Consider the following 15,927-nt stretch of genomic DNA (forward strand, 5'->3'; position numbering starts at 1 on the left):
CGTCTTCGCGTAAGGTTGGTGACATTTTGAATATTTATGTGTTTGCTTTAAATAGTTGAATATTTTGTACAATAAACATTTGATTCGTTAATTGTTGTTTAAAACTATCTTTTACCTTTGAAATATCGTAACAATGATGATGATGAAGTATGCTCACGATTGTTATGTTCGAAAGGGAAATTGAGTCCTATTAAAGCCCTTAGTACGCCCCGTCTGGAACTTTGCAGCGCACTTCTAGGCGCTAAATTATATGACAAGGTCATAAATAGTCTTCATTGCAAATTTGATGACGTCGTTTTTTATTCCGATTCGACTTGCGTTTTAGGGTGGTTGCGCATGGCACCTAACTTATTAAAAACTTTTGTGCAGAATCGAGTCACTGAGATCCATGAACTAACCAAAGGGCTTCCATGGCGCCACGTCAGCGGTAAAATCAACCCAGCTGACTTAGTTTCGAGAGGCGTTCGATTGGAAGACCTAGCTGGATCCAGTTTATGGTGGGAAGGACCTGAATTTCTGCAGGATGTTAATTTTGACCCTAAAAACATGCCAAAATTACCAAGTTCGAATGATGCGCACGACATACTGCCGGAGGTTAAATCTAACGTAGATTTAGCGCTTACCGCTACCACACAAGCGGCATTATTTCCTTTCGAGCGGTTTTCTCAGTTCTCGCGCATGATACACGCCGCTGCTTATGTTTTACGTTTTATTCATAACGCGCGCAATAAGAATAATAAGCGTACGGGCAGTATTAGCGTCGAGGAACTGCGGGAATCAACAAATTTATTAGTCAGGCTGTCTCAACTGGAATCGTTTCCAGATGAGTACAAGCTATTGACTAATAAACAAACAATTAAAACAAAGCATAATTTAAGTAAATTAAATTTGTTTATCGATGAAGATCGCGTCATGCGAGTCGGCGGTCGCATTGGTTATTCGCAATACTTTGCTTACGAAAAAAGGCACCCGATTTTAATAACAAGCAAACATCACTTTGCGCTTTTATTATTTCGCCACGAACATAAAAAACTTCTACACGCTGCGCCTCAAGCCCTTCTTTTTGAACTGCATGATGCTTGGTGGACACTAGGTGGTAGGAATCTAGCGCGAAAGATTTTTTATGACTGTGTTGTTTGTAAGCGATTAAGAGGGAAAACCCTTACTCCTTTTATGGGAAACCTACCCGAGGAGAGAATTACGCCTACATATCCTTTTTTAACTTGCGGCGTGGACTATGCAGGGCCAGTTTTCATATTGAACCGCAAAGGCAGAGGTGCTCAAACTGTGAAGGCATATATTTGCTTGTTTGTATGTCTCGTCACGCGAGCCATCCACTTAGAGCTTGTCAGCGATCTGACTACTGATGCTTACCTTCTAGCTCTCAAACGCTTTATAGCGAGACGCGGAAAGCCTAACGAAATATACTCAGATAATGGCAGGAACTTTGTGGGTTTGATGCACGACTTTGCCAAGTTTTTATCACAATGTAGTCCCGACATCACAGATTACGCTACTAGTTGTAATATTAAATTTCATTTTATTCCACCTTACGCACCCCATTTTGGTTCCCTATGGGAAGCTGGAGTAAAATCATGTAAGTTTCATTTACGCCGTGTTATTGGTAACGCTCACCTCACGTTCGAGGAATTTAGCACGGCATTAAATCAAATTGAGGCGGCCCTAAATTCCCGTCCTTTATACGCCATGTCATCGGATCCGCACGATCTTCTTCCTCTGAGCCCTGCGCACTTTCTCGTCGGTCGCACTTTGACGTCGCCCGCCTCAGAGGACCTTCAGCACGCGCCTGCTCATCGACTCAACCGGTACCAGATGGTGGAGAAGATTAGGCAGCATTTCTGGGCCCGCTGGTCCAAGGAGTACGTCTCCGAATTACAGACGCGATCCAAGTGGAGGAGCCACTGCGAAGACCTGAAGCCGAACACACTGGTTCTCATAAAGGACGACAATCTGCCTCCGCTAAAATGGCATTTAGGACGTGTCGTCAAGACTATCCCTGGGCGAGACGGAGTGTCAAGAGTGGCAGACATCCATACTGCATCAGGCACCATAAGACGCGCTTACACCAAAATCTGCCCCTTGGTGTCTCAGCCAGATGAAGAGAGGAGAGACGCTCAAGAATCCTCTTGAAAGCCAGATCTTTCAAGGCCGGGGGCATGTTCCGTACGAGACTCACAGCGACATCTCTTGTCGCCTTGTCGGAGAGACGCAGTTGCGTATGTCGCGTGATACCTATCGCGGCCAATACGGAGCCCGAGATACGCTTTCGTCACCCTACGTCACGACATATTGTTCCCCTCTACCCCAATATCCTCGAATCATGTACAAGTAGATTAAGCATTTAGAATTATAAGAGTAAGCACGTAAAATTTCGGATTTTATTTCACCATCCAAGAAAAGGTCGAATTCTCAAAATACGCAGCGCCTAGTCACGAACACACTTGTTTTATATAATGAGGAGTCTAGAACGAATTGGGCATTTTTTATGTGTTCTATAATATTTAGCGCTTGAAATGAAGAGTTATTAATTTATTCTTGATCCTTAAGAGGCTAGTTTTCTAACTTTTCTAATAGGTTTGTAATTAACTGGAACTAATTGGAAGTTGGGCTGTTTAGTTAAATATATTGAAGAATTTAAGGATAACTGATTTGGCTCTTTATTAAGCTAACCTTTTAACTCGTAAGTAGTACCTATAAATTACCATTACCGCTAACTTCGAACATTAAATACCGGTTAGGTCATATATTAAGTAATAAACAACATTGATGTACAAACAGCAACACTTAACTGTCCTTAAGGTCCACCTTATGCCTTTCGTAATAAGGTCCAAAGTTAACAGTGTGGGCGATGTATAAGCCGTTAAAGATGAGTTAGATGAGCGATATGCTAAACATTGTAAACTACTCACTGAGATTCGATTCGCTTCACCAGATATTGAGGCAATTAATATTGAATATTAATTTGGACTAATCGGTCAAGGGACTAACGTGTGTTTAACGTACCTACATATGTTTTGTTTTTAACCGACATCTAGTTAGTGTGTTTTCTTTTTAAAGTAGGTAGGTATTGTGCTTTTTTTACCCTTTTCTAGGTATAGTACGATTTATCGACCACATACGCGCCAATACAATTTCAATTTTAGCATTCCGATTTCGGGAAATGGGACTTCAAACGAGAGTCGTAATGTAAGAGTTCATTGTACTACTACGAGATAACTGGAAGGGATATGAAAACTTCAATTTCTACAAAAATGTATCCACGGAATTGTTGGAAGTGATTGGAAGAGACGCTCGAATCACCTGTTTAAGTAATCGCAATGAGGATATAATAAGATAGAGCGGTACTGTCATAGTAAATTTTGTAACCACTGTAAATTCACTGCCATCTATCGACATACTTTAAAACTAAAAATGAAGATTTATAAAAATACGTTAAAATGTATTTAAATATGGATAAATGATTTTTTTATTTGCATTAATTATTTTTATATGATTTCGACCCATGTTCTTTCACTGGTATGCGTTAAAATTATAAATAACAAACGAAACAGTTAACGCCCTCTATACGAGAGTAGGCCAAAACTAGTGGCGCCATCTGATCGAGAATCAAATTTTCGTGATTTTCGAGGCACGTTTATTCCTAAGACTGTATCCATCTATTACGGAGTTATATCTATCGTTGGTAATCGTATTATACTTTCCAGCTTCTGTATCAGGATCCTAAGGGCCAACGCAGCCGCCGGCGCCGTTATAAATAGCCGGGTCGATACTGGAGCGAACAGACGGACCGACCGGGATAAATATAGAAACATACTGACTGATGGCAGGGTCACTGTCAGACCATTTACGCCAGATATAGACGCCTGAACACGGAAATATAACGTGGAAAACCAATTTGTCAGTCAGAAAAAGTGAAAGTCAAATTTTTGAGGGAAATTAAACCGTTGCGCGTTAACTTTTCAAAAATGACGCCTTTTTCAATATAGGTATAAAATTAGTGACCGAGAGGGTGACAATTAACACAAAAACTAGCTCGGTTGAACCTGGAGCGAACAGACGGACCATCTGAGATAAATATAGAACCATTATGGATTGATGGCAGGGTAACTGTCAGAGCACGGAACACGGAATACTTATAACGTGGAAAAATTAATTTGCCAGTAGAAAAAAACGCGAAATTCGCCTACATTTTTAAATTTACCGCCTTTTTCTATATACAAAACTAATTTGCTAGGCACAAAATGATCCGTACAAGATATTTTGACCAAGAGGGTTAGGTGAAAATTAGGCCAATAACTAGATTGATACTGGAGTCAAGAGTTGAACCGTCCCGGATAAATATAGAAACATATTGAATAATGGGACAGGGTTACAGATGTGGCACAATAAAGAGTATCCTAAGCTCGAGAAAAACCAATAACCAGAAAAACTTTATCCAAGTTTTTTAATTACTTCGGTTTGCTTCGGTTTAGCTTGTTAGTTATAAACCTACTTTTCATTAAAGAGCCACACAATGGAAAAGCCAGCGAATTGAGCACAATCTAGAATAATCGCATCAGGCCACAATTTGCATTTGTACGTGCGGCCGGCGATTTTTCAGCACGTGTCGCTGCCATTTACCAGTGACACAGTTACACTAACCAATTGTGAACCTTATTTAAACTAGAATAAGGTCTGGAAATAGTAAAGTGTTGCTGTTACTACCATCATCGACAGTTTGATATTTCGTGAACGTTATTATTATTGAATGTGGGCTTTGTGCTGCTTCGATCAAGAGTGATCTTCTGTGGCAAACCTTTAATGATTGCTACTAAATACGGTGAATCTAAGAATTGTCAAATTCTTCTGGCTAAAATGTGTTGTACGACTGGAAACGTTACTCAGTGGTGTAAGATCCCGTCATAAAGTTCCTCATCAATTCATCATCAATCATCATCATATATTTAAGAGTTACTTGTTACGAGACTCTTGTCGGTGCAGCGATTTCCATGTATGTCAGTCCTCTGCCTTTTTATTAACAGCCTGATACGACATTGAGTTTTTCCTTCACTTGATCCTTGTACGCTGTCTTTGGTCTCCTCATCTTCCTCTTTGCTTCAACTCTCCCTTTTATGATGTTTCTGATAAATCCGTCGTGTCGCGGCAGGTCAATCTTTCCTCTTCTCATCGTCATAGAATTGCGTAAGGTATAATTTATCTCTACATTCCCGGATGCCGGTAGTTGCCTCATTCAATGGAAGTTTACTATTGTATTGTTTAGTAACTAAACTATCTACACGTGTCAACATATACTGGTCTTTCTACAACAACGAATCGTTTTGTCGTTAACACATGCGATTCCTTGTCATAAAATTCTAAACGAATGTGATAAAGTTCTGTGAGGAGTGTGAGGCGATGAGCTGTTACTTTGGTTTGAACACTTTGAACCGCAAATCTGTTATTATTGTTATTAATACTGTTTAAGTACTATCTAATGCGTAGAAGAAGGGATAGAGTGACTAAGTTAGTCACTGCTATGTAAAGCCCAACCCAAACTAGTCATAAGAAGGTAGAATTAGATTCCTATCAGATTTAGTTACCTACTTTAATAGACCTTTAACTACTAGAGCTCGTAGTGCAATCCAATAAGTTCATCTCATTTGCCATTAGTTAATGACATTTGGGATTTTTTTACCACGTCGGTGACAAACAAGCATACGGCCCAGCTGATGGTAAGCGGTCACCGAAGCCGTGATTCTCATGCTAAACAACTGTAGCTTTATAACTGTTTTGAGTTCGAAATTATGTGACACGCTTCACTATTTATTTTCAACTCTTCATGATGTGAGATCCCAACCTCAACAAACATTAGCTTTAATTAACTTACTAATTACGGTTATTTAAAAGGCGATGAAAGATCTCCTTGTTTTAGCTTCGCTTTATTCATTCTAAGAAACGCTTAAAGCGAGCTTTGTTTTCAGTGCAAGGAACTTCGTAATCTTCACATTGAAGTTATGGTGCATGCATCCTACTTCCCGATTGAATGTAGAGCGCGGAAGGAAGTCATATCACGGCGTAATAGGTTTCGTAATTATGTTTGTGTTAGTGCCGTACCGAACTATCATGGCCGTGTCTATACATATCTACTGTCAAGGGATTTAATATCAGCAGGTACCATTTCTTGTCACAGTGACAATAGTATGAGGTCCCTACCCTAGCGACTTTCATATTGATGGTCACTGTGACAAAGTACGAAATGGTACTTAAATTAAATTCCTTGACCGATACAGCAATTAATCCTTTGACTTTATTAACAATTTTATAGGCATCTGACGCAAATATTAGCCATCATTCTTGTAGATGTTTCCTTTGAGCAATTATTTAAATTGCTTCAAAATAAAGAAAAAATATTGACACGTGGTTAGAATAATACTCGAAATTACATAATTATTTTACGTTATCTATTTTATCCATTTATGTAGGTCATAGAGTAACTTATACTAGAGCGGTACTGTCATAGTAAATTTTGTAACCCCAGTAAATTCACTGCCATCTGTCGACACACTTTAAAACTAAAAAAAATATTTATAAAAATACGATAAAATCTATTTAAATTAATTATTTTTATAATTGTGACCCATGTTCTTTCACTGATATGCGTTAAAATTGTTAAATAACAAACGAAACCGTCAACGCCATCTATACGACAGTAGGCCAAAGCGAATAGCGCCCTCTGAACGAGAATCAAATTTTCTTGATTTTCGAGGCACGTTTTTTCCTTAGACTGTATCCATCTATTACGGAGTTATAATCTTTGATGTAGGTTAATTGTCAATCATTACGTGAGAAGTCACAATGACAAGTCGAAAATGCCACGCAAAAGTTCCAAGCTCTGATAACGAATATAAGTTTATCAGGAAATCCTGAGGAAAATATATTTTTTTTTGTCAAATACAATACAAATAAATAGTTAAAGATAATACAGCAATCGAAGCAGAGGTAACAACGGGTCGGCCTGCGGGCCGCCCGCCGGGGCGCTTGCGGTCGAATGCTTTTAGCGACCCTGCGGCACCCCATCTAAGGCGGATTCGGCACTCGTTGGTGGTTTTAGACGGTAGTCCTCTGGTTAGTCCGTCATCCCTCCTGGTTCCCCCGGACCAGGTGGCATGCGTAAACGCATTTCCCCAACGTTAAAAAAAAAAAAAGAGGTAACAACGGGTGGTTCGCATCGCAGGAGAATTGCGTGTTGGAACGCATGAATGTAGACGCTATGATGCCACCAGGCAATCCCTGCCTTGCCAATCTTTTTACTACTACCATTGTAAATCAGTTGTGTTGTTGGTGTGTGTGTGTGTGTTTTTTTTTTTTTAATTCTGTTGTTACCCAATGTGCAGTTAGAAATCCGACAAAATGAACCAATAAAACTCATGCTACTACCTATATAGTCCTTCAACATTCCTCAATAGAACATTCCACTATAGCATGTAGTCATCGCGGTGTGAATGGAGCGGCCATTATGTCAATAGATTTGTCATTCTCATCGCTTATCAAACACTTGGCTCTGATCCATTTTAAGTATGATCTCGAGACCTTTAAGGCGCAGTTTTAGCTCAACGATTTTTATTGAAAGACATACACATACATACCTATAGAAGGGTTCCTACGTGGGCGATCTCGTTGCGAACGCGAACGCCGTGGGCCCGCCGCGTCACGCCGCGCCGCTTCGCGTTCGCGAGTTGTTCGCTTACGTAAGCGAACAACTCGCGAACGTAATTCACAGAAAAGGAATGCCGATATTTAGAAGAAATCTAAACTTATTTATTAGGTACCTGTACTTCTATACAGGGACTCCCTTATCCCTTATTTCCTTAACCACGGAATAAAATTTTTGAATGATAATTTCACAATGATCAAAAACGAAAACATTATGGCTATATGCCCCCTTATAAACATGTTATCCATATCTCACTATACTGGTTAACTATAGTCAGGCGATAGCTAGGTAAGTTTTTGCAACACCTGCGCCTGCGCCGCTCTCCGACCTTGTCAAGGCGAACCAGTCACCGGCGCTCACCTAAACTTTATATGGCCATTCGTCGTTATATCGTCGCATTAAGGTTTATATTTTAATCTTTGCCGCGATACGCCGTGTATATTTTAAACTCTATTGCGTTGAGATAAGATCTAACTAATGTATTTGTACTGCCGCGTGGTCAAATAGATGTGTACGAATACAAGGTAGGTATTTAAAAATGTTTGGGTCCACAGCTGGTTTTGTAAAGCACGTTTTTGACATGTGTCTTAGATTCATTGAGGAAAAACTGTAGTATTTTTTTGTGGTTGTGGTAGTAAGAATGTTTTTTTGTGAAAGGACGAAATGTAGAGTTGAAATAATTGTAAAGGTCAACGTGTAATATCCATGCCAAAGCAGCTTTATAGCACAAACGATCACGGAGCAAAGCCTCGGACGTACAGGCAGACAGACGGACATGGCGAAACTTGTTGACTACGGTACCCCAAAAAACAGTGAAGCGTCACACACCACATCATAAAATTCTTAAGTTTGCGTTCAAAAACCATCTCCCTATTTATAAAAATCGATGATGAGACAGAAGAACCTGTTGTTTCTTTCTATTATAAAATAGACTTGTTTGTTGGATATGATAACACATTAAACTACTCATTACACAGTGTACCTACTCGTATGTTTAGCCAAAATTAAATCATATATAATAAGCTCGTGTTAGCTTTAAACAGACCAGTCTCCACAAACAGCACCCGTTCACGAGTATGACGCGTATATTAGCCATCGCCTCCATCAACCTTCATTCGGGAAAGTGAGTATTACCTATATGATATTTGGTTGTGGTTGCGGCGAACCGGTATCGCGTATACGACACACATTCATAGCACGGTTTACCAAGAACGTAAAATCGATGATTTCTCCGAAACCATTAATTTTCGCTGAACACATACTATGTGAGTCTAATCGATAGCTTTATAGGATTCCGTACCCAAAGGGTAAAAACGGAACCCTATTACTAAGACTACACTGTCCGTCTGTCTGTCACCAGGCTATATCTCATGAACCGTGTAGATAGATAGTTGAAATTTTGACACAATGATGTATTTCTGTTGCCGCTATAACAACCAGTGCGGAACCCTCGGTGGGCGAGTCCAACTCGCACTTATCCGGTTTCTTTTTTGTACCATATAATTACAACATGAATTTGAACCATATAATTAGAACGCTAAAATTGCCTTTTAACCCTTAAATGCATAATGATGTATATATGCATCGTATATTATATATGTTTTTTTAAATACTATGATTTTTTTCTTTATTTTTCCCTCAATCTATAGAACATGACACATCTATTTCAATTTATTAAAATGTTATACAAAAAATCATGTATTTAAGGGTTAAACGGGCCTGATCCTTTCTCATGTCAAATTCGGTATCTACCACGGTGCATAAAAGCAACAATGCCTTTTGTTTAACAGATTATTTATTAGAACCAGCCTTAAAGTTTGTAGTCTATGATTGTTCATTATTTTAGTATGTGGGTATTTTTGCACTTTGTAATTTTTCCTCAGTCACCCGTTGACCACGAACGCTGTAAAGTGTTCGAAACGTCGGGATGTATTATAAATTCAATATACGCGATATAATCCGTTTTCATAGTTTTATTTCATAACAGATTATTGTTTGTGCCGAAATAATCATGTCATAAAATTTCAACTTACTCATCTTACACAATGAATGGATCTTCGCTACTATACTTATTTTGCGTTCGCAAAATTAAAAGGTCAACGTGGGCAGAAAGCTGTTTGAAAATATAAATGTAATAATGCTTTCGCAACCCACGCGCTTTCAATCTCGTCAGCTCATTGTTTTACTGGTTACTGTGAAATGGCAGAGCTGAAATTATTTTGCCAATTTTTTACCATGTCTCATTTTTTGCTTATTTTGCCTCACTTGTCATTAAACCCAACCAACTGTAAACTTTTTATTTCCAAAGTTCGTCAGCTAGTTTAATCAATTAAAGTCGCTATTCACGTAATGCTATATTTTATTATATCTGAATTGTCCGTTTAAAATACCGGTGTGCCCTTTATCGCGGTAGTTTTTGACCGCGTTAATTTATCCTCAGTAAAGGCTCGGCTGACTGTTAGCAGATTAGTAACATTAGGGACTAATGAGGGAGAAAAATCAACGAATAATGAATCTAATAGAGTTAAACCAAGATAAGTTTGCAGAGATTTTGACAGCACACAGTACGAGTCTTATTTATACGACATAATGTCATAGAAGTTTGACGTTTAATTTTTTTTTTTTAAGATATAGGAGACAAGACGAATCACTTGCAAAACCATAGGGGTTGTAAGTGCGTTGCCGGCTCTTTTCTTCGGGTTTGAAGGTCGTATCGGTCAGGAAATACCGCATGCGACATTTTTATTCCACAGTAAAATTTAAAACTCGCGTTTTGAATCAATAAGAAATCATAATTTTCTACGGGTTTATCGCAAATCAACTTACTCTGCATGACATTTGCAATGACAGTGTGGCAATGTCATCACTCATCATTAATGTAAAATTTCTATGAAAATACACCATTTTTCATTACAAACTTCTTACTTATTCACAATAAGTACAAGTGTCATTACGCTTCCTCACTTTGTTCCAATGAAGTCTGTGCAAAGTTAGTTTAGACGGAGTACCTGTTAACATATTTTGTGCCAGCGCGAGAGCGTAGCCGATAACATGAGAAAACCCGTATGTAGCGAAAAGCGCTTACCAACAGAGAACCCGCTTTGCGGGTCGCTAGCAGTGAATGTGTTCGCGGGCACGGCGCGGCGCCATTCTCGAAGCTGCGTGATGTGGCACAGGTAAATCCCATACAAGATGTTTTCGGACGTCGACGGACTGCCACATCGCATTTCCTATAAAAGTTAGCCACGTATTGACAGCGCAGTTTGTATATATACATCTTTATACATTGAAGTGGCTCGCGATACGACATCTCGTCTATAGCCCTAACGTTCTCAGCCGTGTCGTGCCAGAGAATACGTCATGGATCAATAACCATGGCCGGCAGGAGCTTAACTCAGAGGATGCATTAACACCAGTTAATCACACTTACATCACAAAGGCTGTGACTTCAGGCAAACTATGCGTTCCTAGAATTAATAACTACTACGGGGATAGAACCCTTAGGAAAATAATTCCATATTTGCTTAATAGTTTGCCCGAAGCCATAAGATGTGAAAATAAGAAGTCTAAATTTAAATCTATGTCAAAAATACACTACCTCAATATTTTGTAGTAATTGCACTACTATAAAATTAAGTTAAGTACATATGTAACTAGAGACTGATGACCCCACAGTCAAACTCTTTATTGAGTTTTGCGGGGCTATGATTATTGTAAGAATACTTTATTTTATTAAATAAATAATAATAACTGGTGATGGTGATGCATAAAGTCGGTAAGGGCCTGTTTCACAATGTCCAAGTAAAGTATTGGATAGCTAATTAACAAATAAATTAACTGCCAGATAAAATTTCCTACGAAAAAAGCACTTTATCCAGCAGATAAAGCTTATTTGGAGATCGTGAAACGCCAAAGATGACTTTATTCGTCAGATAAGTGGCAAGTAGCTTATTCAGGACTTTACTTGGACATTGTGAAACAGGCCCTAAGTAAGTCACCGAGGATTTTGTTGTGACGACAAAGAGTCTAGTGGTGTGCCTAAAACGGCACAAGATACTTGACTTCATTGTAGTCCTATGAAAACTCGACGTCTGTGGACGGGATTGCGGTTTTGTCAAAGTAAAAATCATCAGCTTCAGTCATATCACGAGTGTCAGTGTGTGTTAAAGTCCTATCTCGCCCGCAGTGGAGCTCGCGAAGCCGCGGGCGCCGTGCTAATTTGAACGCAGTTAGGCTCGTTATGCCGTCTGTTTACCGTTCACACATTTACATAAAAACTTCCCGAGCCTAGCAACAGGTGTATCTGACGTAACATAGGGTCTCTATGATGTTATTTTTAGGGTTCCGTACCCAAAGGGTAAAGACGGGACCCTATTACTAAGACTCCACTGTCCGTCTGTCTGTCACCAGGCTGTATCTCATGAACCGTGACAGCTAGACAGTTAAAATTTTCACAGATGATGTATTAGTGTTGCCGTTATGACAACAAATACTGAAAACTTAATTTAACTCGGGCTCCCATACAACAAACGTGATTTTTTGCCGTTTTTTACATAATGGTACGGAACCCTTCGTGCGCGAGTCGAACTCGCACTTGGCCGGTTTTTTATTTTTTGTGGTAATGGTAATTGGGTATTTTAATAAAATAGGGGGTGTTTTAATAAACACGTTTTTTTCTTTCGGAGCTATTATTTCTAAAAATATTTATTATCCAACGACATCCCCCACCATAGGGTTTAAGCGAAAAAAAATCATCCTCACTTTGTGTAGGTAGGTAATATCAATGAGGATATAATAAGATAGAGCGGTACTGTCATAGTAAATTTTGTAACCACTGCAAATTCACTGCCATCTATCGACATACTTTAAAACTAAAAACGAAGATTTAAAAAAATACGTTAAAATGTTTTTAAATATGGATAAATTATTTTTTTATTTGCATTAATTATTTTTATATGATTTTGACCCATGTTCTTTCACTGGTATGCGTTAAAATTATAAATAACAAACGAAACAGTCAACGCCCTCTATACGAGTGTAGGCCAAAACTAGTGGCGCCATCTGATCGAGAGTCAAATTTTCGTGATTTTCGTGGCACGTTTTTTCCTTAGACTGTATCCATCTATTACGGAGTTAAATCTATCTTTGGTAATAGTAAAAACAAACTATTTTTTATTTTACTACTTTGTCGGATTGATTGATAACAGTGATTGATGAATAGTGAAACGTCACACACCACATCATAAAATTCTTAAGCTTGCGTTCAAAAACCATCTCCCTTTTTTTAAAAATCGACTCCCCGCGATTCATAATAACCCCGGTGTACGGTACAGATTGTCCGCGCTCACAAACACTTACCTGCCCTAATTGACCGAAAGCGATTAATTATACCCGGCATCGGTTTATCCGGGATGAACCGGATGCGGGCGGATGTGCGGATTGGTGATGGGATGATAATAACGATTGGGGCCTTCTCAAACGTTGTTAGGAAGTCTTCACATTGGATCCGCCGCGCTATTTCGGTTTGCGAGCGAGACAGCGCTATGCATGTTTAGCGATGTCCTGTACGCACACCAGAGCGGCGTACGGGTCCGCAATGTCCGCATTAAATGTGATGACCGCTTCCTAGACTAATATAGCTCCTATAGTTTAATGAATTACCTAGATTGTTGCGGAAACATACCCAAAAAACAATTTATAAATACCTACATAGTTCAAGAAACAAGAAATAGACCTCTCGATGAATGGACAGTCAGATTTCATGGATAATTAGCTGAGCAATTATGTTATGTAGATACTTATATAAATACATTTGTATGCTAATACGTCCTTTTCCTTAATATACTTAGCTACCTACCTACAGTTAATCAATATTTTTATTTAAAATTATCTTCATTGGTCACATCACACAACGTTGGTGTTTTACCAGGCCTATGGAACTCTCCGCGCGAGCTCGGATTTATACCTACGACTCGCTTCCCGCCGGCGGGACTCAAGCCCTAGCCAGTTGGTTGCCACACGCGCTCACGCACGCACGTCACCGCGCGCTATGCCAATGAAATGTCTTCGTCACGAACAAATAACAAAGCTTGTAGTGTGGATGAATGCAGAAACAACAAAACAAATAAAAAATATAGTTTTTTCCTCTTTCGACGGATGAGGAAAAGTAAGTAGATATTCTCAATATAGGTACTTACACCTACTGTTATTATTTTTACGATAGTTGCAAGCTACGTAGGTACTATTAAATTGTTTTAAAGATATAGGTAATGTTTTTTACGACACATTTATAGCTAGATATCTACCTAAGACACCTAAGTATTTGAAAGAAGCGTCGGCAACCCTAGCGTTGTGCCGGCGCGCGCGGTGCGGGGAGCGGCGCGTTGAAGGTCACTCCATTGTATTTTTGTGTAGGTATCAAAACGGTAGGTATTTGCGTTTTCTTTGAGAGATAAGTATCTGTTCGTAAGAACTATTATATCATCTGTGGTTTTACCCCCTTATTCATAAAACTCAATAATTAATAAATGTATATTTTCCCTTTCTCACAAATACATAAGTCTTAACGACACTATTATTAGCTAATTGAGGCTTGTAGCGTTTATGAATAACGTTATTAAACTTAAGTCTATAAAATTTTCTTTGAGAGATAAGTATCTGTTCGTAAGAACTATTATATAATCTGTGGTTTTACCCCCTTATTCATAAAACTCAATAATTAATAAATGTATATTTTCCCTTTCTCACAAATACATAAGTCTTAACGACACTATTATTAGCTAATTGAGGCTTGTAGCGTTTATGAATAACGTTATTAAACTTAAGTCTATAAAAACTGGTACAGGCAATCAATTTCCATAACCCCCGGTCCGTTTAGTGCAAATTGCAGTTTGCTGCGGCGAGCGGCTTCTAATCTCCCATCGATTTCCATCCATTCATGAGATTATAGTCTATACTCGTATGTGTAGAATAGCTATTCAATTTACTATCTCATCTACGTGTTAGTTGTATTATGTACGTTGTTCACGAATTAAGGCCAAACCACACGCGTAATTCAGACTGAATGCTGTGAGTAGGCGCGCGCGTGCACGCGCCCGTTGCTAAGTTGCTATACATACATAGGTATACAATACAATACAAATCTTCTTTATTGCTCACCAATATAAAAAGGACATGACATACAAATTAAGCACTTAAACTATGGTAGACAACATGCGGTCTTATCGCTAAAGAGCGATCTCTTCCAAACAACCTTAGGGTAGTGAGACAAGGCAAAAAAAACAAGTAATGTGAGTAGGTGATGCAGTGAGTGATAGAAATTGAGAAATAATAATACCTAATAATACACATACATAAATAAATAGCAAATAGTATCAACTATATCAAAGATAGATTTAACTCCGTAATAGATGGATACAGTCTAAGGAAAAAACGTGCCACGAAAATCACGAAAATTTGACTCTCGATCAGATGGCGCCACTAGTTTTGGCCTACACTCGTATAGAGGGCGTTGACTGTTTCGTTTGTTATTTATAATTTTAACGCATACCAGTGAAAGAACATAGGTCAAAATCATATAAAAATAATTAATGCAAATAAAAAAATAATTTTTCCATATTTAAAAACATTTTAACGTATTTTTTTTAATCTTCATTTTTAGTTTTAAAGTATGTCGATAGATGGCAGTGAATTTACAGTGGTTACAAAATTTACTATGACAGTACCGCTCTATCTTATTATATCCTCATTGACTATATATACTACCATACATAAATAAATATCATATATAACATATTTACGAATATATATAAAACACCACAACGAAGCCAACCACAATTAGGGACATGTAGTTAGGGGTATGTAGTTGGCATAAATATATATACATTCCCAAAGTCTCAAAAATATGTGTACGCTCTTACATATTAGAGTCTATAGAATAAAGTCGTGTTTACATATTTTTAGCCATTTGCCCGGATCGATATTTTTGCCTTCGACCTGTACACGACGACATACCATTGTCTCGTCACACATCGGGTATATATCGTCACACAGCGGTGTGGGCCACATATATTCTAGACATTGTAGTAATTAGTATAATATGTATTACTTGTAGTGGCTGTTTGTTTACCTAAATAAATTGTAAAATATAATGACAATATGTAATCCTTATTACAAGGACATAAGATATATCGATTGTCACCTTTTTTTTATAT

At 38.4% G+C, this 15,927-nt stretch overlaps 1 protein-coding gene across 3 annotated transcripts in view; it reads left to right on the top strand.

Moving 5' to 3' along the window:
* LOC134744837 (liprin-alpha-1) overlaps positions 1–15,927 on the top strand; it is a 226,811-nt gene that overhangs the window by 54,616 nt on the left and 156,268 nt on the right. The gene's annotated exons all lie outside the window — the stretch shown is intronic.

Source organism: Cydia strobilella, chromosome 10 (assembly GCF_947568885.1).
Source record: "Cydia strobilella chromosome 10, ilCydStro3.1, whole genome shotgun sequence".
Classification (NCBI taxonomy): Eukaryota; Metazoa; Arthropoda; class Insecta; order Lepidoptera; family Tortricidae; genus Cydia; species Cydia strobilella.